Source organism: Cupressus sempervirens, chromosome 10 (assembly GCF_028749045.1).
Source record: "Cupressus sempervirens isolate cs-2001-9-10 chromosome 10, ASM2874904v1, whole genome shotgun sequence".
In the NCBI taxonomy this organism is placed as follows: Eukaryota; Viridiplantae; Streptophyta; class Pinopsida; order Cupressales; family Cupressaceae; genus Cupressus; species Cupressus sempervirens.
Genome location: NC_143127.1, coordinates 654,947,216 through 654,975,215, shown reverse-complemented (window position 1 = coordinate 654,975,215; position 28,000 = coordinate 654,947,216). Strand labels below are relative to the sequence as shown.

At 31.0% G+C, this 28,000-nt stretch overlaps 1 pseudogene; it reads right to left on the bottom strand.

Moving 5' to 3' along the window:
- Positions 1-16,454: 16,454 nt before the first annotated feature.
- Positions 16,455-17,758, bottom strand: LOC149535535 (strigolactones hydrolase CXE15-like; annotated as a pseudogene).
- Between the last annotated feature and the right edge of the window lie 10,242 nt (positions 17,759-28,000).

Here is a 28,000-nt window from a genome sequence, read left to right as displayed (position 1 = left end):
TTTAATTAAACTTATATAATCACTAATACTAAAATTCACTTTATAACTAAATAGATAATATTTATTTCATTTTAGAAATTAATAAATTATTATTATTATTTTAAAATAAATAAATCTAAAAATTAAATTATATAAAATAAAAATACACATGCAATTAGCATTTTCGCATGTCTTTTATCTCTCAAATCATGCAACCATACTATACTTAGTTTTCTATTTTTAGCATATTTGTTTTTACATGCATGTAGCCCTACTATACTTAGCTTTCTATTTTTAGCATTTTTTTCACATGCATGTAACCATACTATACTTAGCTTTCTATTTTTAGCATATTTGTTTTCACATGCATGTAACCATACTATACTTAGCTTTCTATTTTTAACTTATTTATTTTCACATGCATGTATGTGTTTAGTTACAAGGTGCTTTCCTATCAATTAATCTTTTACTTTCCAAATAAATATTGCAATTAAATTATTTTAGATGTAAGAAGAATATTCATCTATATTTAAAAAATTCATGATAATCACATAGTTTTAATTAAAAATTTAAAGTTAAAACTCTAACTGTTCAATTTATTATTTTCTTCCAATTTTCAATAATCAATTTTTTGTTATATTAGAATGGGGTTTATAAGAATACAGTCACAATAATTTTCCTCAGTCATGTTTTCTTGATTAATATTTTTTCCTTTTTCAAAATCTACAACATAATACTTTATTCAAAAATCAATACAATAAATTAATAAGCAATATGTAAACACCCAGGAAGACACAAAGTAGACAGATCTTTCAATAAAATTCTGCAATGGGTTTTCAAACTCTACCTCAAAACCATTGCTAAAATCTGAGACAATCTGTGAATGCATGCAAATCCAAACCCTCTGAAACTTTCAACAATTCTTTTGATCCAATTCTAAATTTTCACTCCCAAACCCTCAAAACCATAGCTAAAATATGAGATAATCTGTGAATGCATGCAAATCCAAACCCTCTAAAACCCTTAACAATTCTTTTGATCCAATTCTGAATTTTGCTCCCCAAAACTTGTGTAATTGCAAAATGAGCTCTAGATCTTTAATAAAGAGTTCTCCCCTAAATTGGGACTCTGATTGTGCAATCACGAGAGGGAACTCACTAATCAATTAATGTTTATTACTTTATTACCTTTTACCTTTTCATACACAACTCTTTTATATATTTGATTAGAAGAAATCTTAATTTAAATAATTAGCTCTCACTTTAATTAATTTTTGAAGCATTTTTAATAATATATTTATTAATTTAATTAATAACATTATTTAGAGTTTATTATTAAAATAAAACTCTTAAATAATTATCAAGAAATCAAATAAATATAACTATGCCACAATTAGAAATATAACTTTATCTTTAAATTTTATTCTTTTAAATTTTATTTTCCTCGAGTTTATTAATTAGTGCAAGTACTAATTAAAGCATAATTCATTATTTAAATTAATAATAATAATCAAAGCTTATTGCTTCAATGCAACTCTAATTTAATTATTATTAAATAAATAACTATAATAAAGTAATATTAAATATTAAATATTTTAATATTTTAATTCCTCTTTTGTCCAACTTCTTAAATTAAACTTTTTAATTAAATCTTTTAAACTGAAGTACATATTTAATTAATTTATAATTTATTAAATATCATCATATTCTAATTTCTCTTTAACCAGTTTTCTAAATTTAGACTAATAAATTAAGACTTTTAAATTAAAGCACATATTTAATTAGTTTTTTAATTAATTAAATATTCTCATACTTTAATATTTTATTTTTAATCAAATAATATTTAATTATATGATTAATCCAAATATTATAATCAAATTATTTACCAAAAAAATCACATAGCAAAATCTACATAAAAGCAACATTACAAAAATAGACCAAAACTCAAAATCAAACAACATAGATAAAGATAAACTCATGGGTTTTAAAAAGGGTGGAAAGTCAGTTACAAGTCCTCCTTGCAAGACAAGTATTTAGGCTATGGCTGGGATTGGACCCGAACATTATCTCTCCATTCTTATGATTGAGTTATTGTGATAGGGCACACTCATCCTGACAATTCAGAGAAGTCGATGCATGGTACCTACATTCTGCATAAAAGATGAGCATGTACATGTATATAAATATATCTAAACTAAATAAGCAATGGCAGGGAGTGGTACATCATGTAGATCTCAACTAATAGGTGATTACGAATCCCTCCCTTAACCACATCAACATGACAAACATAAAGATAAAACAGACACACACACCATACACATGCAAGTATGGGGTAAGTGCCATAATAATTATAAATCAAACATCAAATGCTTAGATAATATAACACATTGTTATGAATATGAAATAATCATCATTAAAGCATCATTTGATATTGCTATGAAAGAAATCACATTTATTATCCATGAATCATTAAAGCATCATTAATGAACTAGTAATCATAATCATCAATCAATGTTCATGTGAAATATAATCAACTAAGTAATTTTTTATTGATATACATGTAATCTAAGTCATGAAATATTTCTATAATTATACATCCAATACCCTTGAAACTAACACATGCATGAAATAGGCATAAACATAGTTTGGTAAATATAATGGAAAAGTAAACTATGGGTGGACACTACAGTCATTACATAATAGGCTACCATATTTAAATTGTAGAGAGACAAATGCCAAATGAGATTACCAAGCAGCAATTTTATTATTTCTACTACTTGTTCATTTAAAGGGTTGATTTCCTTATGCAATAAGGAAGATCGTGTTGTTTTTCTCACTAATTTCTTGCAAATTTAGGTCATAAGTGATGGAAAAGGGGTGCCCTAAACTTAAGGCCTCGAAGATTCCTATCCAAGATTTGCAAAACCCTTATGTCCAATATATGATTGTGTAGGATCAATACCAATCTCATCAATAGCTATACCCAAATGATCCTTCCAAAACCTCTTTTCTTTTTTTATAATGTAATAGTTTTTCTTAAGGGTTTCCATAGGCCTACCTTGTTGTTTTCTTTGCATATCATTTGATTATTTACTCTCTCCATGCTTTCTAGTGGCTATGGACAAAAAAACCTAGAAAATTCATTGTAGATCATCTAATTTTTGACTCTTCGTGATTTTTGACTCTCTTCAGGAGGAAGGTTTGATGACATCACTGGTATTGATTTTTCCTTCAAGGAAGTCTAGAGGTGTCTTCATTCATGTTTATTTGGAATGCACTTTAGTTCTATTTTTTTTATCATATAATTTTAGGGGTTTCTTACTAGTTTTCACAAAAAACAACACAAAGAGAAATGAAATTTGTAGAAAATAAAACTTCACTAAATAAAACTTCTCTAGATACCTCAAATGAACTTAAATTAATATTTTTCACTAGTACTCCAAATAAAACTTCACTAAATAAAACTTCTCTAGATACCTCAAATGAACTTAAATTAATATTTTTCACTAGTACTCCATCTCCTTCAATAGTTACCATGACTATTCTTTGATAGTAAAGAAGACAAGAAGAACAAGATGAAGATAAAGAAACAACAAAGAAGGTCAAGGATATCCTTCTAAGTAAGTGCATTGTTAGATGTTATAATCATCATTTTTGTTTTTTTTGCTTTTTGATTTATTCTAGGGTTTCGTAAGAAGTACTACTAGAGATTGATAGGGCATATAGGGTTGTTAATTTTAGATGATGTGTTTATGAGTTGTCAAAGAGGATAACATTATTATTATATTAATAATTTTGTCAGTAATGGAGAGAGAACCACTATAATCTCTACAATTTCCCACCACAATATGTCATTTTCTCATTACAAAAATCGAAGCTATTAATCCTATTGACTTTAGGTTCTTGGATAAAGAGTGTTTTTGATACATCAACTTTCAAGAGTCATAACTTTTGACTTGGATGTGGGTTTTGGCTAAAATTTTACAAGTAGTTGTGTGAGGATGATTTATTTAGATTACTAATCTAGCTCTACTTGATTGGTGGCCATTTTGACTTTTTTTAGGAGCCTAAAATATAATCTGGGCCTCTGAAATTGGATTTTTTAATTTTTCTCACCTTTTTAGAAAGTGTTTTTTTGTAATAAATCCAAAATCATATTCTTGATTTCATAGATTAGTTGGCAATTCATCTTGCCTTAGTTGGGGGATTTTCTTGGGAAAATTCAAAATTTGTCGGATGGGCTTTACCAAATATGGTAATTTTTGAAATTGTAATAAGTAGTTGTTTTCTTTCATTATAGATGCAGATCAGAGTTGGAAAAGTTTAACAAAGTATCTAGCATTCTAAAATTTTGTGTTGTGTAATTTTTTGAGTTATTTTTTTGAAGAGTGTGGGATACATTAGTTTTCCTAAAGTTCTTTTGTTCTTTTTCCTTATACATAATTAGAGAGGACTTGCCATTGATCTAGATTTTTCTAGATTAGAACTACCACTTCTAATAGCCCTTATAGATTTTTTAAGAGCAAGGTTTTAAATTTAGGCATGGTAATTTCATTTACTACCTAAGGTAGTTTCAATCCAAACTATTGTCGGCCATCAGGGTTTTCATTTTTTTATAAAAATTGTCATATAAATATTTTTTTCTTTTAGTTTTAACATTCAAATCCAATCAGATAATTCACACTTCAATTGGGAGGGAGGAAATATTTTGTAACTTGTCTATTTTTGAATTGTCGAAGAAGAATTTGCAATGTGAGCAATAAAGATAAAAGAGAAAGTAAATATCCATGAAGAAGAACTCACGAACAAGAAGATCAAAATTGTCAAAAAAATTTAGCAGGATACTAAATGAGGCAACGTACACATGCAATATTTTATCCAATGCATATTTAACTTATAGTGTACAATCATATGCTAGACTTTTTGTCCATATAGTTAGGATTAGGGTTTATCCTATTAGGAATATGGTAAATATTAACTTCTAGGGTTACTATTAACTTAATATTAAGGTTTTATTGAATTAGGAATAATTAGGATTAAGTTTTATTAAATTATGAATATGTAGGATTAGGGTTTATTACATTATGGTTTTTAAGTTATGAACGTGTATAATTAGGGTTCATTTTAATTATAGTCTTTTAAATTATGAATTTATTTTAGATGTAATCAACTAGGACAACCTACTGAGGTTGGAGATGGTTCATCCCAAGTTCAAATGGGTATGTATGTATGCATCTCTTGCAAGTACAATCTCTCTCTAGATTTCTAGGTCTAGGAAAACTTTATATCTTTGACTTTTAATTTTAGAGATATTTCCCCTTACAATCTTGCTTCATTTTATTTTTTATATCGTGCACATGTAGTAGTAGATAATGAAAATGTTGGACATGAGGAAATTGAAGATGAAGAAATGGATATTGATGAAGGATCATTTGAAGGTTAGATAAAATTATATTTAATAGTTCACTTTTTATGTATATAAACATATTTCCTCTAAAAAGAAGTTATATCTTAAGTCCTTACTTTAATTTTACTTCTAGCCCTAGATTGAACAAAGATTGATGAGAAAAATTAATCATAGAAATATAGATCATTTAATTGAAATGGGAGTGGAAAAACTGAGAGAATATTATAGTCAATGTACACATACTACAAAGAGTAAATTGAATAAAATTTCTAAAGAAGTAATTGCATAATTTGAGAATCTTGATACAGTGAAGAAAACTCAACTATTATCAATTTCACTTCTTAAAGATGAATTGAAAGAGTCATTCAAACTATTGGGTATAGATACAAGTATAAAAAAAGGGGAAGACTTCTTAACTATAGAAAGATATTGTTCAAAGTGTTAAGGAAGGGTTATATTCCATTGCAAAAAAAAACTAGATCTATAAATAAATCCATTGCACGAAGAGTAATACTAACATCTATTTGAAATAAGAAATTATGGCACAAAAGACAAATCTCTTCACTATCATCTCATATTGGGTAAAGTCAAAAGATGATATTACATTATCTGAAAAGGAGAAACAATTTGGATGATAGTGCATTAGAAGGAAATTGGGCACTACTGTGTAGAGCTCCTCAATCTAATAGGATTGTGGAAATAGTTTAGAACTTAGTTATTCAATTTTGGATTGATAATACTCATCCTTTACTAAATTGAAGAGATATCATCAAGAAGAGGATTAAACCTAAGGAGTATCTTTGACATAAAAAACATTGGTTGTATATCATGTAACATGAATTGTATCTCTCATTTTGTAATTTAAATCCTGACAAAAAGATTGAACAAACAAAATTTGAAAGATTGAAACTCTATTTTATGAAGATAAATAAATCTTTTGAAACATGTTGTTCTTGACATCATGTTGAATTTGATTTGTACTGTCAAGGATTCTAGAAGATGATAGAAAAAAGTGGTAGTTCTCAAAATCCTTTTCATAAATGATTGAGCGAATTCATAGCATCAATCTTATGCGACAAACCAAATTATCATGCAATATGTGAAATAGATTGCATAAGAGAAACTTGTGAAACATGTGGTAACCTAACTAAATTTCCTTTGAGAGATGAAGATAATAATATGATGAGGATGGTAAAATGTAAGAGATATAAGTACATAAAGTTAGAAACAAAAGTTGGAAAAGAATCAACAAGGTTGGAATATGTAGAGGATGAAATACCTGCTAGAGAATTTATGTTGAAATTTTTTGTAAATTGATTCAACCATAAATACTTCATGATTCTTTTGCTAAGTGGAAAAAAGAGAAGTTTGAAAAACTAAAATAAATTTTCCCACTCTGAATAATTTTATTTGTTGTTGACTTTGCAGAGAATTACTCTTCCATTTCTCAAAAACAACTTCAAGCATAATACTACTTTATAGGGTAGGTTATTATTATGGTTCAAGTGTTTTATCAACATGTGCAACTTGATTTGGATGGTGTGGAGAGTACAGATCAAGCACAAGTCATTAAAAAAGATTATCGCTTTTACATTAGTGATGACAAAGAACATGACACACATTTTGTAGAACATTGTTTTAAGACATTTTTTGAATATTTCAAACACAAAGGAATGTAAAAATGGGAAAACATTTTGTATGGCCATATGGATGTACAACGCAATTTAAATCACCTAGACCATTTTATGCATTCATAAGTACATATCAGGGATACCTTAATATACCACACATTTGGAGTTTTTTTTTGAGTGGACATGGAAAGGGTGAGCATGATGGTGCAGAAGCTTGTATCAAATGTTCATTAAGAAAGTATAAAATGGACTATAATCACATTAATAATACTCATGATGTGGTTGAATGGTGCAAAACACATTTTACGGTGCTAGAAAATACAAATAACACATCATCATTAGCGAATCAAGTCATACCATTCAGAGTGTTTTGGGAGGTATCAAGTATAAATTAATTTAAATGATATAATTAAATCAAATTTATATTTAATACGTTAGGTGATAACTAAATTCTGTACACACATGTTTAAAACTCATTTTTTATATGTATGTATGGACCTTACATTCAAGTGTCGATAGATGATCAATGCATGCATGCAAGAGGGTAGAGAAGGCACAATCTTTGCATTTATTTATGAGTACAAATATTAATGTGTGGTCATTTTAAAGAAGATAATGCTCATGTTTTTGTCCTAATTGCATTGATGAAAACTATGATGGTTGCATTAATCAAGAATGTGGATATGTGGGTGAATGAACTTTGTTGCCACTAGATTTTCTTTTTCAAAAAAAGGCAACAAGGCCTATATAAATTTATAATAACATAAAAAAGTTTTTGCATCATGCTAATAATAATAAGAAACTGTAAATATTAGCAGAGCATATAGTTCTTAAATAACTGAAAAGTCCGCAGCTTGTTGGGAGGATAAACGAAAATGACAAAACCCCATAGCATACAACGAGGTTACCAAATAAGGTTCCACTAGATGTTATCAATATGAATGAGTTTGAGGATGAAAACTATGATGATATTCCATTGATTTCTAGTGATTATGACCATATTTTAGGGTTGATCCAAGTTGGTATGTATGTATATGTGCAAGTGTATTTTTTCATCTAATTTTGGTTAATTTATTTAATATATATACTCATGTACATGACACATGAAATTTATATACATATAATTTTTGTAGGAAATATATTCACAGTCATGGTCGAATCTAAAAAAGTAGAAGGTGATAGTTATTATTTATTGCATTACACCATACAAAGAGAGAAACTAACAATGACTGAAATGAGTAATGGAATTATGTTTTCCATAGGTTAGTATATAGTTGAATAGTGTATATACATCTATTCTTGTTATGAATTCAAATTTATTGACTTATTTGATTGATATATATAAATATGTGTACATATATTCAATAATTAATTAATCTATGTGATATTTTTTAAATGTGTATGTAGGTTTTGTTGTTGTACAGGGAACATATTTGAAGAAAATAAAAGTACTTAAGAATGAGATTCATTTCACTCATTATCAACCTACCAATAAGGTATATCATTATAGTAACTATGTTATTACCACTGGTATAACTCTTCATCTAGTCAAAGGACCTAGAATACATAAGTGGGGGATCAATATTGATGATCATAGGAAAATATTAAATATTATCCAACAATGAGCTTACCCACTTGATACGAGATAGAAACAACTTGAACATTTTGAAATTTGGTTGAATTATTTGAAATTTAGTTGAGGTAATTATATATTACTTTTACTCTTTCATTTAACTTGTCAAGTTTAAATTTTTATTTGTAACTAATTATAGAAATTAGGAACTTATATACAAATATTTAGAACATGTTCCTTGAGGGGAAGAAATTTGAACAGCTGTCTTAAGGGAATGAAATTAGGACTTATGCCATGAGGGGAAGAAATTCAAACACTTGTCTTAAGGGGATGAAATTAGGACTTGTAAATAATTATATATTACTTTTACTATTTCATTTAACTCGTCAAGTTTAAATTTTTATTTGTAAATGAGTATAGAAATTAGGAACTTAAATGAAACTAATTAGGACATGTGCCTTGAGGGGAAGAAATTTGAACACTTGTCTTAAGGGGATGAAATTAGGACTTGTAACTAATTATATATTACTTTTACACTTTCATTTAACTTGTCAATTTTAAATTTTCATTTGTTACTAATTATATAAATTAGGAACTTATATGCAAATAATTAGGATATGTGCCAAGAGGGGAAGAAATTCGAACACTTGTCTTAAGAGGATAAATTAGGACTTGTGACTAATTATATATTAATTTTACTCTATCATTTAACTTGTCAAGTTTAAATTATGATTTGTAACTAATTATAGAAATTAGGAACTTATAAGCAACTAATTAGGACATGTACCTTGGGGGGAAGAAATTTGAACGCTTGTCTTAAGGGGATAAAATTAGGACTTGTAACTAATTATATATTACTTTTACTCTTTCATTTAACTTGTCAAGTTTAAATTGTGATTTGTAACTAATTAGGACATGTGCCTTGAGGGGAATAAATTCGAACACATGTCTTGAGGGGATGAAATTAGGACCTTGTAACTAATTATATATTACTTTTACTCTTTCATTTAACTTGTCAAGTTTAAATTGTGATTTGTAACTAATAATAGAACTTATGAACTTATATGCACAACTAATTGGGAATTTAATCATATATAAATGTCACTTGCATTACTTTTACTCTTTCGTTTAACTTGTCAAGTTTAAATTGTGATTTGTAACTAATTAGGAATTTAATCATATCTAAATATCACTTGCATAGAAAAAAATTAACCACATATATATATATATATATATATATATATATATATATATATATATATATATATATATATATATATATATATATATATATATATATATATATATATATATATATATATATATATATATATATATATATATATATATATTTCAGTTTCATAAACCAACATAATCTAACATAATGTAACACATAAAAGAACATAACCTAACATAATCTAACATAATTTAACATAATTTAACATAATAGAATATTATCTAACATAATCTAACATGGAAAAGAAATGTCTAGAGAATGTATATATATGTAGGTCAATCATCAAACATGTATATGAATCTGAGCATAGACACATGTGTTGAACATCATTCTTGAGTGTACAATATATGTATCAATCATCAAACAAATAAGAAAAATATCTATAATCTAGATCTTAGAAGACAATATTGATGTTGAATATAAATAGAGTGCATGTAAAAATCCAAGTATCTATCTAGAATCTATGAATGTCTCTTTGGATGAAAGTCTAGATCAAATAATCTATAATATATAAAAAAAACTATAGATCGTCAAATATAGGACTATCATTAGGACTATAATCTAACATTGAAAAGAAATGTCTAGAGAATATATATATGTAGGTCAATCATCAAACATGTATATGAATCTAAGCATAGACACATGTGTTGAACATCATTATTGAGTGTACAATATATGTATCGATCATCAAACAAATAAGAAAAACATCTATAATCTAGATCTTAGAAGACAATATTGATGTTGAATATAAATAGAGTGCATGTATACATCTAGGTATCTATCTAGAATCTATGAATGTCTCTTTGGATGAAAGTCTAGATCAAATAATCTATAATATATTAAAAACTATAGATCATCAAATATAGGACTATCATCATGACATCTCCTCACAATGCGTTCTGAAGACTGGCTATCAAGATGCTCACTAGGATGTGTTGACCCATATATATACTCAAGAGAAAGTGATATCAATGTACATAATTACATATTAAATTAAATCTCTTTTAAATTTATAAATTACATGCAATTTATATGTACATATGTATGCATGTGTACACATGTTTAATTCAAAACATTTAAAACTCACCTATCCACTACTAACATCATCAAATGAGTCTTGATGACATACATGATCTAGCATCAAAGATGGAGTAAAAAGATGCATAGTCCCCTACAATACATAAATACATGTGAAACAAATCAAATTAAAATATATATAGTTACAAAGGTACAATATGTATATGTGCATAAATTATTAGCTTCAAACAATTAAAATTTTAACATGAACATAAAAACTATAGATTTACCTATGTAGATGTTGGCATCTGATAATACTCAAACTACTTGCATCGATCGTGTCCACCAATATATCCAAAAAAACTTGGGCCTTATCTAGGTCCACCTTTGCATCTATACTAGCATGACTGGTGACTAGCACATGTCCTAATAATGATGAGCCAAGTGGACTAACTAGATGAGATGGCATAGAAGCAGAATCATCACATATCAACAAGTCCATCCATCCTGTGGTCAACAAGATGAATTTAACATCATCAAGGCCCACATCTAAACTCTAACCATGCCACACACTAGTTGAAGGGTCTACACTAGTATGTATATGTCTCTCTGGAGCAAAAAAGTGGTCAATAGGTGGATCATGATGTGTACTACCAGCATGACCACTACTAGATAGATGAGAGGAATGTGGCTAAGGATGTGTCCCAATACTACCATGGACATGATGTTGAAAATATAATATGGGTATGCCAAGATGCTTTGATATCAATCTATACCAATATAATACATCCTCAACAAGACTAGGCATAGTATCTTGTGCCAGCACTCCAGTGAGACCCTCTGAGCTAGTTAGTGAAGGGATTCTTGCTCCACTATACAAGTCTCCTGAAGATGAAGTACTAGATGATGATCTAGAACACTGATGAGACATCAAATATTGTTCAACCTTGTCACTCAAAATAGATCAAATAGTTGTGGCAATCTCTCCAATTCCCTAAATCACCCCCTGCAACTAGGTGCTACACATGGCCTCATCAACTAATGAACTTAATATAGGGGAAATAGAAGGTGGCCTCTCTCTGATAATTGACCTATGTGTTTGTAGTGGATGACCTATCTACCTATCAACTAGTCTACCATACCCCTATCCTAAATGTGATGGTAAACTAGTGTAGTTCACCACCCTACCTAAGTGAACCTCAACATAAAATTGTTGCAGAAAATAGAGTGGAATTTTGTCATTATTTCAATAACAACCATGAGCAACAAGGAAGCGTCGGTATATTAGTGCAACCATCTATGGATCTATACACTTAAGGGGAGAATACCTCTTCACATATTTTTGTGGAACATAATGTGGGAAACATTCCCTCTTCATGACATCTTAGGGCACTAAGCCTTGTACCTACTATAGTGAAAGACCTAAAGAGACCTCTCATCTCTTAGTATCAAGGACATCCTATATAGTATAGGTAGAATATGGAGCAGCACCATGAATATCGTCTCTAATATATGTAAGGCTACATAAGATTCTCTAACATGTACTACTGTATGCACTAGAGCATGCACCAATAGCCAAGGATTCATGAAGTCCTTGAATCTCTTGGTTAGTGCAATCATAGAGCTGATAGGGTGGGATAAGTTGCTGATCTTGGAGAATAGGCCACTACAGGGGGAAACAAGCTACTGCTTAGGGGGGAGAGGTTGTTGCTCAAGGGGGACAAGTTGCTACATAGGGGAATAGGAGGCTACTACTCGGGGGAGACAGGTTGCTGCTCGAGGGGATAGGAGGTTGTTTATCGACCATGCAGAGGTCAATGTATGAAGTATGCATATCTATAATGTGTAAACCTACAATTGAAATTAAAATATGACATTTAATAAACTTGAAATTTATTACAATGGCATTTAATAAACTTGAATTTTAAACATGAAATTAAAGAGATAATATGTGTAATCATGAAATGAACATAACATACATGTATATGCATGTTTTACTTCCTACAAGTTTGAAATTTGAATGTTGTATCGATGCAGATGTGAACCCTAATATTTAAGCATAATATTTACCCAATAAAACCCTAATAAAAGCCTAATCTAAACTCCACTAAAAGTGTAATCAAAACCCTAACCTTAGAATCTTAATTGTAGTCCAAATGTAATTATAATCCTAACCTAAAAACTCACTCTAGAACCCTAACCATTATTTTAATTCTTCATCAATTTATATCATGTGTGCATGTGACAACTTCATAAAATTGTTGATTAAGTCTATACAGTCTAGATCACATGGGTGGAATACTTGACACTTAACTAGGTTAAATATAGAACTAAATTGAATAATAAATTAAGGGGTCCCAATATAAAATGTCTCAAACTTGGGTCAATGTTTAGGATTTGTTCATATATAAAGCCTAGGGCTCAGAGAATATATACTCTAATGTATTGAAATTTCTATATATACACATGAAATATAGTTCAAGATCGATCTTAAAATGATGGCTTAAGTGTCCAAACTATCAAAATTTCTATATACTTATATCACATGAATTTCTAAATTACATTTAAAGGGCTAATATACTAGGCCTAGGTTCATGTTATTCATTAATATGGTTTACTATTACAATGTTTTTTTAGGGGGTTTTTAGTTAGCTACAAGTTATTTATATGAATTAGGGAACTTTATATATTTAATTTTGTGTGTTCACTTTACATTAATTTAGAGTCAACATTCAAAGTTTTTAGTTTAAGTCAAGTGTGATTTAGGTGAAGTACTTAAAAAAAATTTGTGTACATGTTAATTTAAACACTAATATATGTTAATTTATTTGTTATTTATATATGTGTAAATTAAAAACTAATAAATATTAATTTAAAAACACACACACACATGAACTTAAATTTTAATATATTACAAGTTCACTATGTACATTAAAAATTTAAATGTATCTGTATATCCACAATATGTATGCACACACACACACACACACACACACACACACATACACATGTGTGTGTGTGTGTGTACATATATACACATGTACATGTACATGTACATATGTGCATATATATATATATATATATATATCCACACACACACACACACACACACACACACACATACATACAATAAAACATATAAAATTAAATTGAAAACATATAAAATGAAACTAAAATCATATAAAATGGGTAAAAGAACTGAAAATTCATACCTTTTTCGAAGTTTGATAAATTAGATGCCTCTACCTATGCACGTTCGATTGAAACTATAGCTCCACATTCAAATATGACATGTGGGGTCACAAATGACTTATTTTGAAGAGTTTCAATAAAAACTTAATTAAGAAGTTTTGATCAAAACTAGCAAGCTCGAGACTAGGGTTAACAAACCTTGTCTAGGCTTGGTAGTTTTGATAGAAGCTACCTAGATAGTTTCTATAAAAACTATGTGGCAACCAAAGTTTCTATTGAAACTAGATGCATAGTTTGTTTTGATAGTTGAAACTTTTCTAAAAAAATTTATCAAAAGTACAAAAATGAAAAAAATTGGTTGTTGAACGATTTTGGAGGAATTTCTTCCTCCGAAAAACTGTAACCCACTATTGTGAGTTCACCCTTGTAGAAAGTGATTTTTCTCTTTTCTTTGACAGAGGAGAAATCTAAAGAAATCATACTTTAAAATTCATCAAAATAAAAATTAATAATGAACTTTAATATTTTGTCCACTACATTTTAATAGTTCCATTTGATTGGTTAACTGACTAGTCTAATAAGAAAGTATGGACGTAGATGAATCCATAAGTTACCTATCTACAATTGGAACTAATAATTATACTAAAAATTTGGAATTAGTATATAAAAATTGCACATGAAACCTCAGCAATTTCCATTTAATGTTTCATCTATATAATAAACTCTAAAAATCTATTTTGTTTAAAGTATGTTTCAAGGAAATTCAAATTCTAATTAGTTGACATGATATCCTATGCATAGATTATTTATGATGTAAGGATCAATTCATCATACATGATCACATATAAATATACATCCTAGGATCTTTCATTTATCTTTTTCATATGATTGGGAGTGGTATATTTAAAAAGGATATTTCACACCGCTCATTCTAACATTGTACCATTATTTTATGAATTTCATATTTAGTAAGAGATCATATATTAAGACTCCATCTTGTCCTTATAATATACTAGCTTGGTTAATATCTAGATTAGGAGATAATCATTGTTTATACCAACTTAAAGATAGCATCTTTAAGGAGTTATTTTGTTTGCATAATAACTATTTGAATTTGTATTTCCATTATATTCATTAAAAAATATTGTGAGTACTATTTTCCATGAGTTATAATACTATGTCTCATCCATTATAATGTCTTTTACATGCATCTTCTAATGATCATCTAAGGTTCTATATGTGTCTTCACTAAAATAATATTTTATCATAATTCCTAGTATAATATTTTCACATGATGTTTTTTGTTTTCATACTCATATTCATTAATTTTTAATTAGGGCCAACACAGACACACACACACACACACACACACACACACACACACACACACACACACACACACACACACACACACATGATAAAATTCATTAAATTCAACTAATGCACTTGTGTATAAAATGTGTGGTATTTCTTGTTGCTCATGTTTGTGCATATTAAATAGGTGGCACAGGTTTAAACCAATTGAAAATCCTAGAATCATAAGTTATATTCACTGTATATAGACATTTCATAGTATAAGGGAACCAACTCAATCGTAACTTTGTGAATGCTTTCATGCTTTACCTTGTATATGTTATTTACCTTGAAAATAAATATATAGACATATGTGCAATGACATGTGGTATTTTTATTTTTATTTTGATGTTTGAGAAATAGATGGTAATGATGATCTATTAATTATGTCTATGTTGGCTTTCAAGATGTTCGTGAATGGATATCATGGAGAAAATAAGACCATCTTCAAGCATGCATCCATTTGAATTGTTACATAATAAGCTCCTTGAGTTTTTCAATAGAAGTGAACATTATTCTAATTATTTTAGTAGAGGTGAATGAATATATTAAATCTAGAAGTTCAAATCGTCAAATTTGAAAACATTAGAATACAACATTGACCAATTTCATGAAAGTATATAAGTTAAGAAGATTTAAAGAATCAAATTGATTGACATTATTATTTAAAATAAGTTTTAATCTTTAACTTTTTCAATCAACTTGTACTCACACATTCATTAATCTAAGAAAATAAATAAATGGAAAATTAATATATTTTGTTATTATTTTCTTTTAATTGAAATCTTATTATTTCATTAATCTATTGAAATAAACTAAATCTATAATTGATAACTTTTTTTGATGAATAGTCCCTTCCTTCTATAATTGATAACTTTTTTATTATTATAGTCCATTAATTTAAATATGATTATAATTTTATTATCATACACTGGAGAATAATTATACGGAAATGTAGTGAACATAGTGTCATTTCTAATGATTCCTTTATATACTTGAGAAATCAATTAGGTTGAAAGCGTGTAACGTTAATTGTGCTTCTCTACATCATATGGCAAAGTTTTAAATCCTTGAAACAAGTATTCGACATTCATTATTATTCAACACGACAATTTGAAGGCAGAGGAGAAGCAAAGAAAGAAAATCAATTGAGTGACGATGTTGGGGAATGTGAGATATATAAGGAAACTTCCTAAACATGTGGTAGAGTGTAAAGCTATTTTGAGACTAAAAGAATCTGGCATGAACGTATTTTGAGAGACCCATCTGCGAGTCTGATCAATTACTGCGGTTGCAAGCAACGAAGAGAGCTAGCTGACGCATCAGCCTAGTGCAGTTAATGTTACGAACTTCTTCATTTCCTTGTTCCTTATAAGAATGTGCATGATAGAATCCATGCTCTTCTCCTTCGAATAACATCAAATCGATACGCTTGCACCTGCCGGAGTCTCTGATGGCTTCACAGTACTCCACACCTCTGTCATACAAGCAATCTCTACCTCCCAAAACAACCAACATGGGAGGCAGAAGCAGAGGCAGCTCTAATTGCAGGTACTTAACCGGGTTGCTGAATGGATGATCTCTGCTGCTGCTTCCCATCGGTAACGCCAACCTCCACAAACTATCACAAACTTGTACGTTTACCTGAGCGTCCGCTGCACAGACAATTTCCGATTGCGTGCGTTCATCTCCTCCAAAGAATGGCTGAAGCAATATCGCTCCCTTCATGATGCCAAGTTCATCTTCACCATCCAACGAGCCTGAGTCCGAGTCCTCTGAGCTTCCTTTATCATTAATGGCAGAAGCAGTTCTTAAGAGAAGATGGTGCACAATATTGCCTCCAGAACTCTCTCCAACGAGAAACACGCTGCTAAAATCAGCGTGGGCGTACAACCATGGGTCAGAATGAGAGTGCGAGGATCGAAGCCACTCAACTACTTCCATACAGTCGTCGTAGGCAGCTGGAAGACGATACTCCGGGGCCAATCTGTAATTCACAGAAACAACTATGGCTCCAATGGTGGCTGCTAAGTTTAGACAAAAACGATGGGAAGCGATAAAAGCAGGCGAAAGGAAACAGAATCCCCCGCCATGGAAATAGAGAAGAAGCGGCAGTTTGGAGAGAGTGGGAAGCGGAAGGTAGATTCTGATCCAGGTGCCAAGTTCCTCGTTTATTACAACATCTCTGCTCGCAACGCTGCCATCTTCTGTGTCGCGGGGCTTTTCTGAGGAAGGAACATTCATTATCAGATGGTGATCTGTCCGAAGGATGGATCCATCATCGTACAGCTTAAGGACGCCTGCAATATCTTCCACCAATCTTGGCACCATCTTTTAATTTCCTTTATTTTCTAGTGCTTGTACGCCCATCACTACCTACCTTGTTAGTCTAGATTTGCCCTTTTGAGTTTCTCCACTAGCTACCCTTTCATGCGCATCTATTTATAACCCCACGAATTACTCCTCTCAGCCCAACGATGTTTGGACGATATTGTAATGCGCACTTGTTTAAACGTTGAAAATGGTGCTCAAATCCATTTACAGAAATTTCATAGATTTTAAGCCTGAGCAAATGTAGTCTTTTGTATGCGTTGCCCGGCCTATTTTCAACTCCTTATTGCTTCACCTTTCTATCCATTTTGAGCAGAGAAAAGCTTTCAATTGTAAAATAATTGTCTCTAACAAACGTCGTTTGTCAATTGGCCTATTATTCAATTTGATTGACCAAGGAAGCTAAGTGCGGTAGAATAGACTTAAATTCTACCGGCTTGTTTCTATGATTTGCCACCACTACTTTTAACTGTTAGCAGAGGAGTAGATAATGTTTCTTTTTCCGCCCTGTAAAGCAAATAAAAGAACATCTCAGAGTTGTAAGACGTATTCTCCACGCAAACTTATAAAAACAGTCGAACATAATTTATTTTTTCAGATTTACTAAAATACAGTAATTTTTTTTCAATTTTTTTTGTTGTTTTTCATCATAAAATATACAGATCAGGAAGATCAAATGCTGAGAATTTCAAAAAAAATTACTGTATTTTCAATTTTTTTAAATTTGATCGACGGTACATTTTGTAAGGAGGATAGCCACGTGTATTTTTTTACCATCATATCTAAACTTGGCTCCCTTTTTGGAAAGCTAAAATAGCTTTACGAATAAAAATGTTTTTGCCAAAAATTAAATATAGGAAGAAAAAGGCATTGATGGTTTTATTCCAAATAAAGTACCAATCTTCCAAGATATAATCAAAATAGATATTTTCATTCTATTGTCTTTCATACTTTTGCAATGTTTATTGTGTGCATGTTTAAATTAGAAAAATTCTTTTGTTATTATTAGAGGTTTAGGAATTTCTTTGGTGGAGTCTGAGGTAGTCCTTATTCTTAAGATGATATTAGAGTCTTTGCACTAAACAAGACTTTATGTATGATGAGATCATCTAAAATTATTCAATTGCATCAAGAGACAAAGGGTCTTTGGACCGATTAATAGAGTTAAATGAAGTGACAAATAATACAATTAAATCAAATATCAAAGGTTATATTTCTAATATCTACTAATAGAAATAAAATCAAATAAACCAACAACAACACAAACTAAAGAAAAGATAACAATACTTACAGAAAATGAGAGAAAATATACTTTTATGTATCAAAAATATATCTCACAAAAGACATAAATACTATTTTCTAAAAAAAATTTCAAATATTTCCTGAGTTGTTGTCAAGATTCCACTATGCATGCTCTCAATTAGGGATATGTCTATTTCCACTATGAATGCTCTCGATTTGAGCTTCAATATGCATTCATGAACTTCATTTTCTTGTGTTGACATAAATCAAAACAAAAAAAACTATTGAGTTATTTCTAATTTTTTAAACTATATTGTAACATGTTTTTGAAATTGAAAGCAACCTATGTTGTAACATGTTTACTAGATTAATAATTTTCTTTTTCTATCCTTGAGGTCTTATAGGTGTTTTGGCTCATGTGGAATAGTTCAACTTTGAGTAAAAATTATCTTTCACTTTAGTCAAAGTCTTCAAAGTAATATCGTACAATATTTTATGGAAACAATTATATTTCAATATCTATAATAGTAGGAAATTTTGGGCCTATTTTATTGGTAATTTTGGGCCAATGTATTGTAACTGACTATAAACCTAAAGTGGCAAAAATATTGTATAAAATGACTTAGGGTTAGGGATTTCATAAGTGTGTGATGCGATAATAGATTCTTGTGATGGTATTGAGCTATAAGGGAATGTAGATTGTAATCAAGTTGTAATCAGTATATTAAAAAAATATTAGACTCGTTGTTGCGTGCACATAGCCCATGGATTGGGTAAACCACATTAAATCTTTGTGTCTTATGTTCTCTTCTGTGTGCATTATGATTTTCTAATATCGAACATTGTTGCATGTAATTCTTATTTCTATCTCTTTAATCTTAATATGTGGTATCAAAGATAGGTTATTTAAGTCATCCTTTGTAAGAAAGTCTCATAATCGAGTTGGAGTCTCATGGTTGAGTGTGAACGATGATAGGCAAGGGTAAGGAAGGTTGCAAAATTTAATGCTTGAAGAAATTTTAGTTAAGAGAAATGCAAATGGTTTTTATTAGAAGGATTTATGGCAGCTATTAGAAGGAAAATCAAGAAATTGACTACTATGATAGATGAGGACAAGGATATTTTGGACAAAAAGACACTTGGATATATTGGTTTATGCCTAGCACAATTATTGATATTTAATATTACAAAAGCAACTTAGACGAATGAAGAATTGATGCAAAATCTAACAAGGTCGTATGATAAGCCCTCTACTTCAAACAAGTTTTTTCTCATGAAGCATTTATTTGTATGAAGATGGAAGAAGGTGGATCTATTTTTGATCATTTAAATAAGTTTAGTATGGTTACTAGTCACTTATCATTTGTAAATGTTAATTTTGATGAAGAAATTAGGGCTCTTCTATTTTTTTGTTCTTTGTCTGAAAGATGGAATGACTTGGTAGTGGTTGCGAGTAATTCTCTTTCTGGATCTAATACTGAGTCAAGAAACTTGTAGAAAAATCTCGAGTGGATCTACATTAGGAAGGGTTTTAGATGCACAAAGAAGAGACATAATGAAAGAGAGAGGAAAAAATTCTATAAATCATGGGAAATTAAGAGGAAAATCAAAAGGGAAGAGGTCTTAATCAAGAGGACCAAGACATTGTTGGTACTATGGGAAACTGAGGTATTGGACTCAAAAGAACAATATAAGGAGACAAATGAGAAGGGAACAAAGAGGCAAATGTAGTAAGTAATAAGTCTAAAGAGGATTTTCATCTTTTTTTAGAAAGTGTTAATGATTCATGGGTTTTAGATTGATGAGCTTCATTTCGTGTCACTCTCCATAGAGGATATTTCTTTGATTATGTCTAAGGGGATTTTGGGCTTGTTTATTTTGGGGATACTAAGCCCTATCAAATTGTTGGAAAGGAGAAAATTAAAATAAAGTTATAGAATGGAAATCATTAGCTACAACAAGAGGTAAGATATGTTTCAAGGTTGAGTAGGAAATTCATTTCAATAGGACAACTGGGTGATGAGGTGTAGTGCCTACCCCTAGTTCATCTTTCACATTTTATTGCTGAATTCTTTTTAGCTAGCTTTTATGATTATGTGTTATGATTTAGTGGTACTTGGTGACCTAATTGATTTGATATTATTTCACACTTAGTTATTTATTTGATGAGCTACTTGATTATTTCATGTGTTCATGGTTATTCTTTCGATGATGATGCTTTGTATGTTCATATAGTGATTTCAGTTGTTTCATGGTGATAGTTAGATGGATAATTTATATATAAGTTTTTATGGTTACTTACAACATACTTGCATGTGTATGGAGTACATGTATGTTTTGATTTATGTTTGACATTTTTGATGTGGCTGAGGGAGGGAGTTGTAGTCTCCTGCTAGTCAGGATCTACATGATATACCACTTCTTGCCATTTCTTATTTAGTTTAGATATATATGCATATGTACATTTTTGGATTTTATGTAGATTGTAGGTACCAAGAATCAACTTCCTTGAATTGTTGGGATGAGCATGCCTACTGTAGTAGCTCAATCATAAAGAGAGGAGATAGTTCTCGAGTCCAAATCCTAACATTGAGCCAATTGTCCTAGAATATAGGACAAGTATATGAGTTTTTTACCCTTCCAAGTTCGTCAAGTGATGTGAATTCAAGATTTTGACCCTTGATTTTGAATTTGTACATTTTCTTTTAGATGGGTTTTCTAATTTAGTTTGTGGGTCAGTTTTGATCTTCAGCTATAATTAAATCAACTAAAGGTATTATTAAATGATTTAATTTAATGAAAATTTTATAAACAAAAATCACATTTTAATTATATTTAACTAATTAAGAAATTAATTAGATAGATAAAATAAATTCAAAGATTTGTTTTGATCTTCAGCTATAATTAAATCAACTAAAGATATTATTAAATGATTTAATTTAATGAAAATTTTATAAACAAAAATCACATTTTAATTATATTTAACTAATTAAGAAATTAATTAAATAGATAAAATAAATTCAAAGATTTAATCAAAATCCAAATTTGGCATAATAATATATATTTAATTTAATAATAATTAATTTAGAAGTTTTATTTTTAAAATGAAATCTAAAAATTATTATTAGTTAAATTAATAAATATACTTTCTAATTATGTCTTCTTATTTAATAGATACAAGTGAGAATAATTTAAATAAACTTTATTATAATTAAAATGCAAAAAATATGCACAAAGAATTAAATTAATTAAAATAATAAAAAGAAAGACTTTTGCATGTTGTAAAACTAAAACACTAGGTTGAGAAATTCTTTATTAGGAGATTAGAGCTCATTTCTCCACACGAGTTTTGGAGAGAAAAATTTGGAATTGGAACAAAAGAATTGTTTAAAGTTTTGGACGATTTGGATTTGCATGCTTTTATAGATTGTCTTAAATTTTAGCTATTGTTTTGAGGTAGGGTTTGAAAACTCATTGTAAACTTTTATTGAAAGATCTATTTACTTTGTCTCTTCTTGGGTGCTTGTATAATGCTTATTAATTTATTATATTAATATTTAGATAAAGAATTATTTTGTAGTTTTTGAAAAGAAAAATTTATTAATCAAGAAAATGTGATTAGAAAACTATAGAAAACTTTAGAAAATTATTATGACCCTATTCTTTTAAATCCCTTTCTAATTCGATTATAGAAAATTAGAAGAAAATAACTAATTGAGTAGCTAGGGTTTGAACTTTAAATTTGTCATGTGATTATCATGAGTTTTCTAAATAAAGATAAACATTCTTCTTATATCTAGAATAATTTAATTGAAAAAAAAAGATTAATTGAGAGGAAAACATGTTGTAGCTAAACTTATAAATGCATGTGAAAACAAATAGAGAAAACTAAGTATATTATGGTTGCGTGATTGGAGAGGTCAAAGACATGCAGATGTATTAATTGCATGCTTAGTTTTATGATTAATTATTAATTTCAAAGCTTGAGCTTCAACATTGGGAACTCTAGGCATATTGTGTGCCATGAGTTAACAAATGGTTCCAACTTGCAACAAGTTTAAACAACAAGACTTATCAACCAAAAAAATAAACAATTCCTTTTTTTAAAAAATATTATTTATTTATTTTTAAAATTAAAAAAATAAATACTACTTGTTTTCTTATAAGTGGGTTTTTAATATTAACTTTTATTAAAAAAATCTAAGTGGGTTATAACTTGTGTGTGTGTGTGTGTGTGTGTGTGTGTGTGTGTGTGTGTGGAGTTATAAGTTAATAAATATACGTATTTGTGATGTACCTATATTTTAAGAAGAGGTATAGTCGAGTCAACTATATAATTATCTAGTTATCAATATTTAAATATTAGAAGAGAAAATTGTAAATAGATTAATTATAGTTATAATTTCAAGTTTGAGTTATATCAAGTTGCATTATAAATTAAAGGAAAAGTAAATATTAATATTATACTTAAATAGAATTCAAATTAATAGTTTAATATAAATTTATATTATTAATTAAATCATTCATGATTTAAGATTATTTAAATCAATTACATGATAATATTGCATGATCGATAACTTTTATCCAACTATGAAATGATTATGAAATGAAAACTTGAATTTGAAACACTAAAAAATTTCATGGTAAATTTTTTTATTGCACTTTGCAAAATGATTTGTTGTTTAAAGCTAGTCAACTATGTGTTCCTAAGGGATAGATGAGGGAGAACTTGATTCAAGACAAGAAAAATAGCGCACTTAGTGGTCATTTTGGGGTCAAGAAGACTCAAGAATTAGTCACTAGATTCTACTTTTGGCCTAAAATGAATAGGGATATCAGACAGTATGTTGAAAGTTGTGTGGTGTGTCAAAACGAAAAAGGCATATCTTCCAATATAGGTTTTTATTAGCCCTTTCCAATTCCTAGCTAACCATGGGAGTGCTTAAGTATGGACTTTGTGGTAGGATTACCAAGGACCTAGAAAGGGTTTGACAATATTTATGTTGTAGTGGATAGATTTGGTAAAATGGTCCATTTTATCACTTGCAAAATAGTACACGATGCTTGCCAAATTGCACATTTTTTCTTCAAGGAGGTGGTAAGAATCCATGGCTTACCTTTAAGTATTGTTTTAGACATGGACATAAAGTTCACAAGCCATTTCTAGAAAACCCTATGGCAAAATCTTGGCACAAATCTATCCTTTGGATCTTCCTATCATCCTCAAATAGATGGTCAAACTGAGGTAGTAAATAGAAGTCTTGGAAACTTGCTAAGGTGTCTTACACGAGAATATGGACAAGTTTGAGATCAACTCATTAGGTAGGTTGAACATGCATACAATGATATATAGTCAATAGGTCAACTGGCAAAAGCACATTTGAGATTGTTTATGGGTTGCATCTTAGAGGGGTGTTTGAACTAAGGGGTCTCAAATATGGTGAAAAAGGTAGTGATTATGTTGAGGAATTTGCCCACTCAATGAGGGATTTCCATGAAACATCAATAAGGACCCTAACTGAAAATGTTATGAAACTCAAGAATAAGGTAGATGACACTAAATGAGATGTACAATTCAAAGTTGGGGATCTTGTGATGGTTCATCTCCACCAAGCATAGTTGCATAAAGAAGTTCTTGATAAGCTTTAGATGAGAAGGTTGGGACCTTGCACAATACTACTCAAGTATTGGAACAATGTATACAAGGTGGAGCTTCCTAAAGGCATAAAGTCATCGCCCATTTTCATTCTTACAAATTTGGGTAAATATAAAGGACCTACTCTAGATGTTGATAAGAGACTTTGGAAGTCATCCAAGATGTAGCAGACCTAAACTTACCTACTATACCACCTAAGAAGGTGGAAATAGGTACTTGACTCTAGGGTTTACAAAAAAACAATGAAAAAGACTTACTGGGAACATCTTGTAAAGTGGCATGGAAAATATGATGTAGAGGCTACTTGGATCAAGGATGTAGACTTCAAGAATTTGTGCATATACTCTGGCTTGCTCATTCTAAGGATTGATTGAACTCTTTGTGTTTAGGGGAGTATGGTGTAGGAGCACCTAGTCATTGTTCCTCTTTTTTTTTTTGGCTTGTATTGACCTTAGCCAAGTTAGTTGGGTGTGTTTGGACCTTATAAAGTCATGTGAGTTTGCACCTAGATGGATTTGACTAGGTTCAATCCCTTCTAGATGTTTTTGCTTACCTTGTGTTTAGGTTTTTAGGAAGTAAGATTAGAGTTATGGGTCTTATACCCTAGAAGTCTGGGAAACTTTTGGATTTGAGTTTAATTATTCTTATATGGTGTTGCTACATATTTTTTCTATTGGTTGGAGGTCATTTGTTGCCATTTGATGTAAAGTTGGTAAAGATGACAATTATTGCAAAAGTTGTCAATTGGCAAAATTGGTCCAAATCATTTTATTTGATGCTCTAAAAGATAAATCATGCTTAAATATCATAAAGATACCATAGTAGTCCTATTTGGAAGTTTTGAAGGGTTAGATGTTAAATTTTCTATGAGATGCAAAAAGTTGTGGTGCCAAAAGGGGGTATAAGTGGACACCTTTTTCCTAAAATCTGCAAATTTTGAACTTCAACAAGAATTTGAAGATAGTTACACTCAAAATTTTAAGATATGACAAAAAAAAAAAGTCGTAGTCCTTTGAATCTAGTTTCTAAACTACTAATTTTTTTTCAAAATGGTTTAGTTTTAGGTCCTCAAAAAAGGGGGCCACAAAAAGTGGTACTATTTATTCCAAAAAAACATAACACAATACAAAGTGTGGCCCCCCTAAAATTTTAAATTTTTTTTTGAAATTCTTTAATTGCTCTAGTCAAAAGTTACTTAACACTATGTAGTTTATCCCACTTTTTTTGGGTAATTTTATAATGTGTATTTTTTTAATGAATTTTTTAACTAGACACATCCCCAAAACATAAAATATCTATGTGCTCCCCCTAGAAATAATTGAAAACTAATCTAAAACCAAAAAAAAAATTTTTCAAAGTGTGTAGAATGGAGTCTAGTTTCTAAAAAACTAAGTTGTTGCAAAATTTGATGAATGAGCTAAAATCTATAGCCCAATTAGTACATGGTGGTTTTTGACAAAAAATGAACATACATTCAAAAGAAATTATAGATGAAAGGCTTGAAATAGTTCAACTTAAAAATAAATTATATGGTTAGATAGCTAACACAGAGAACTATAATGCTATGTAACCTGATCTTATTGATACCCAACCACGAGGAATCTTGAAGTGGAGCACACAAGAAAAATCAATCATTTTTGGTATGTTTGCTGGAAAACACATCTCAGACCTGTTTATAAACTCCAAACCTTTGGGTTGGATCTCCAAGGCAAAACCAAGCCTTAGGCTTGGTTTTAATACAAAGCTTTCAATAGCATGTGTTCCCTATAGCGCGCACGCACTATTGGAATTTCTCAATAGCGCATGGGCACTATAGTGCGCACACACTATTCAGACCTAAATTGCAACCCAAGAGCAAGAGAGAGCTAGGTGGGGGGGGGGGGGGTGAGAGGGTAGGGAATGGGAGAGGGGGAAGATAGAGTAGCTCAAGAGAGAGTAGGATATGGAAGAGAGAGTAGGTGATGGGAGAGGGAGAGAGAGAGGGGGGATGGAAATGTGTGTAAGAGAGAAAGAGAGAGAGAGAGAGAGAGAGAGAGAGAGAGAGTAGGGGATAGGAGAGTGTGTGAAAATGTGAGAGAGAGTAGAGGGTAGCAAAGAGAGAGTAGAGAGGGAGAGAGTGAGAGTGTGAGAGAGAGTGTGAGAGTGAGAGTGAGAGTGAGAGAGAGAGTGTGTGAGAGTGAGAGTGAGAGTGAGAGAGAGTGAGAATGTGTGTGCGTGTGTGTGTGTGTGTGTGTGTGTGTGTGTGTGTGTGTGTGTGAGAGAGAGAGAGAGAGAGTAGGTAGTGGGAGAGGGAGAAAGAGTGAGAGACAAAGTAGGGGATGGGAGAGGAGAGAGGGGGGATGGGTGTGTGTGTGAAAGAGAGAGAGTAGGGAATGAGAGAGGGGAGAGAGAGATAGAGAGAGTAGGTGATGGGAGAGAAAGAGAGTAGGCAATGGTAGAGGGAGTGGGAGAGGGAGAGAGAGTGGGGATGGGAGTGTGTGTAGGAGAGAAAGTAGGGGATTTGAGAGAGTGTGAGAGAGAGTAGGGGTGGCAGAGAGAGAGTGAGAATAGGGGATGTGAGAGAGACGGAGAGAGTGAGTCAGAGAGAGAGAGATAGTGAGAAATGGGAGAGGGAGAGAGAGGGGGAATAGAAGTGTGTAAGAGAGATAGAGTAGGGGATGGGAGAGAGTAAGTAGTGGGAGAGGGAGTGTGTGAGAGAGGGGGGGGAATGGGAATGTGTATAAGAGAGATAGAGTAGGGGATGGGAGAGTGTGTGAGAGTTTGAGAGAGAGTGGGGGTGGTAGAGAGAGCTCATATGGGATGGGGACGAGAGAGAGAAAGAGGGGGGGGATGGGAGAGAGTGTGAGAGAGTAGGGGATGGAAGAGAGAGAGTGAGAGTAGGGGATGGGAGAGAGAAAATAGAGAGGGAGAGAGAGTACTTGAGAGAGAGAGAGAGAGAGAGAGAGAGAGAGAGAGATAGTAGGAAGTGCAAGAGGGAGTGGGGGAGGGAGAGAGAGGGGGGATGGGAGTGTGTGTGACAAATCTAGAGAGTAGGGGATAGGAGAGGAGAGAGAGGGGGGGGATGGGAGTGTGTGTGTCTATGAAAGAGAGAGAGAGAGTAGGGGATGTGAGAGGGGAGAGAGAGAGTAGGAAATGGGGAGAGAGAGAGTAGGCAGTGGGAGAGGGAGAGAGAGGGGGATGAATGGGAATGTGTGTAAGAGAGATAGATTAGGGGATGGGAGAAAGTGTTAGAGTGTGAGAGAGAGTATGTGGTGGCAGAGAGCTCGTACAGGATGGGAGAGAGAGAGTTAGATTAGGGGATGGGAGAGTGTGAGAGAGAGTAGGGGATGGGAGAGAGAGAGTGAGAGTAAGGGATGGGAGATAGAGAGAGAGAAAGAGTAGAG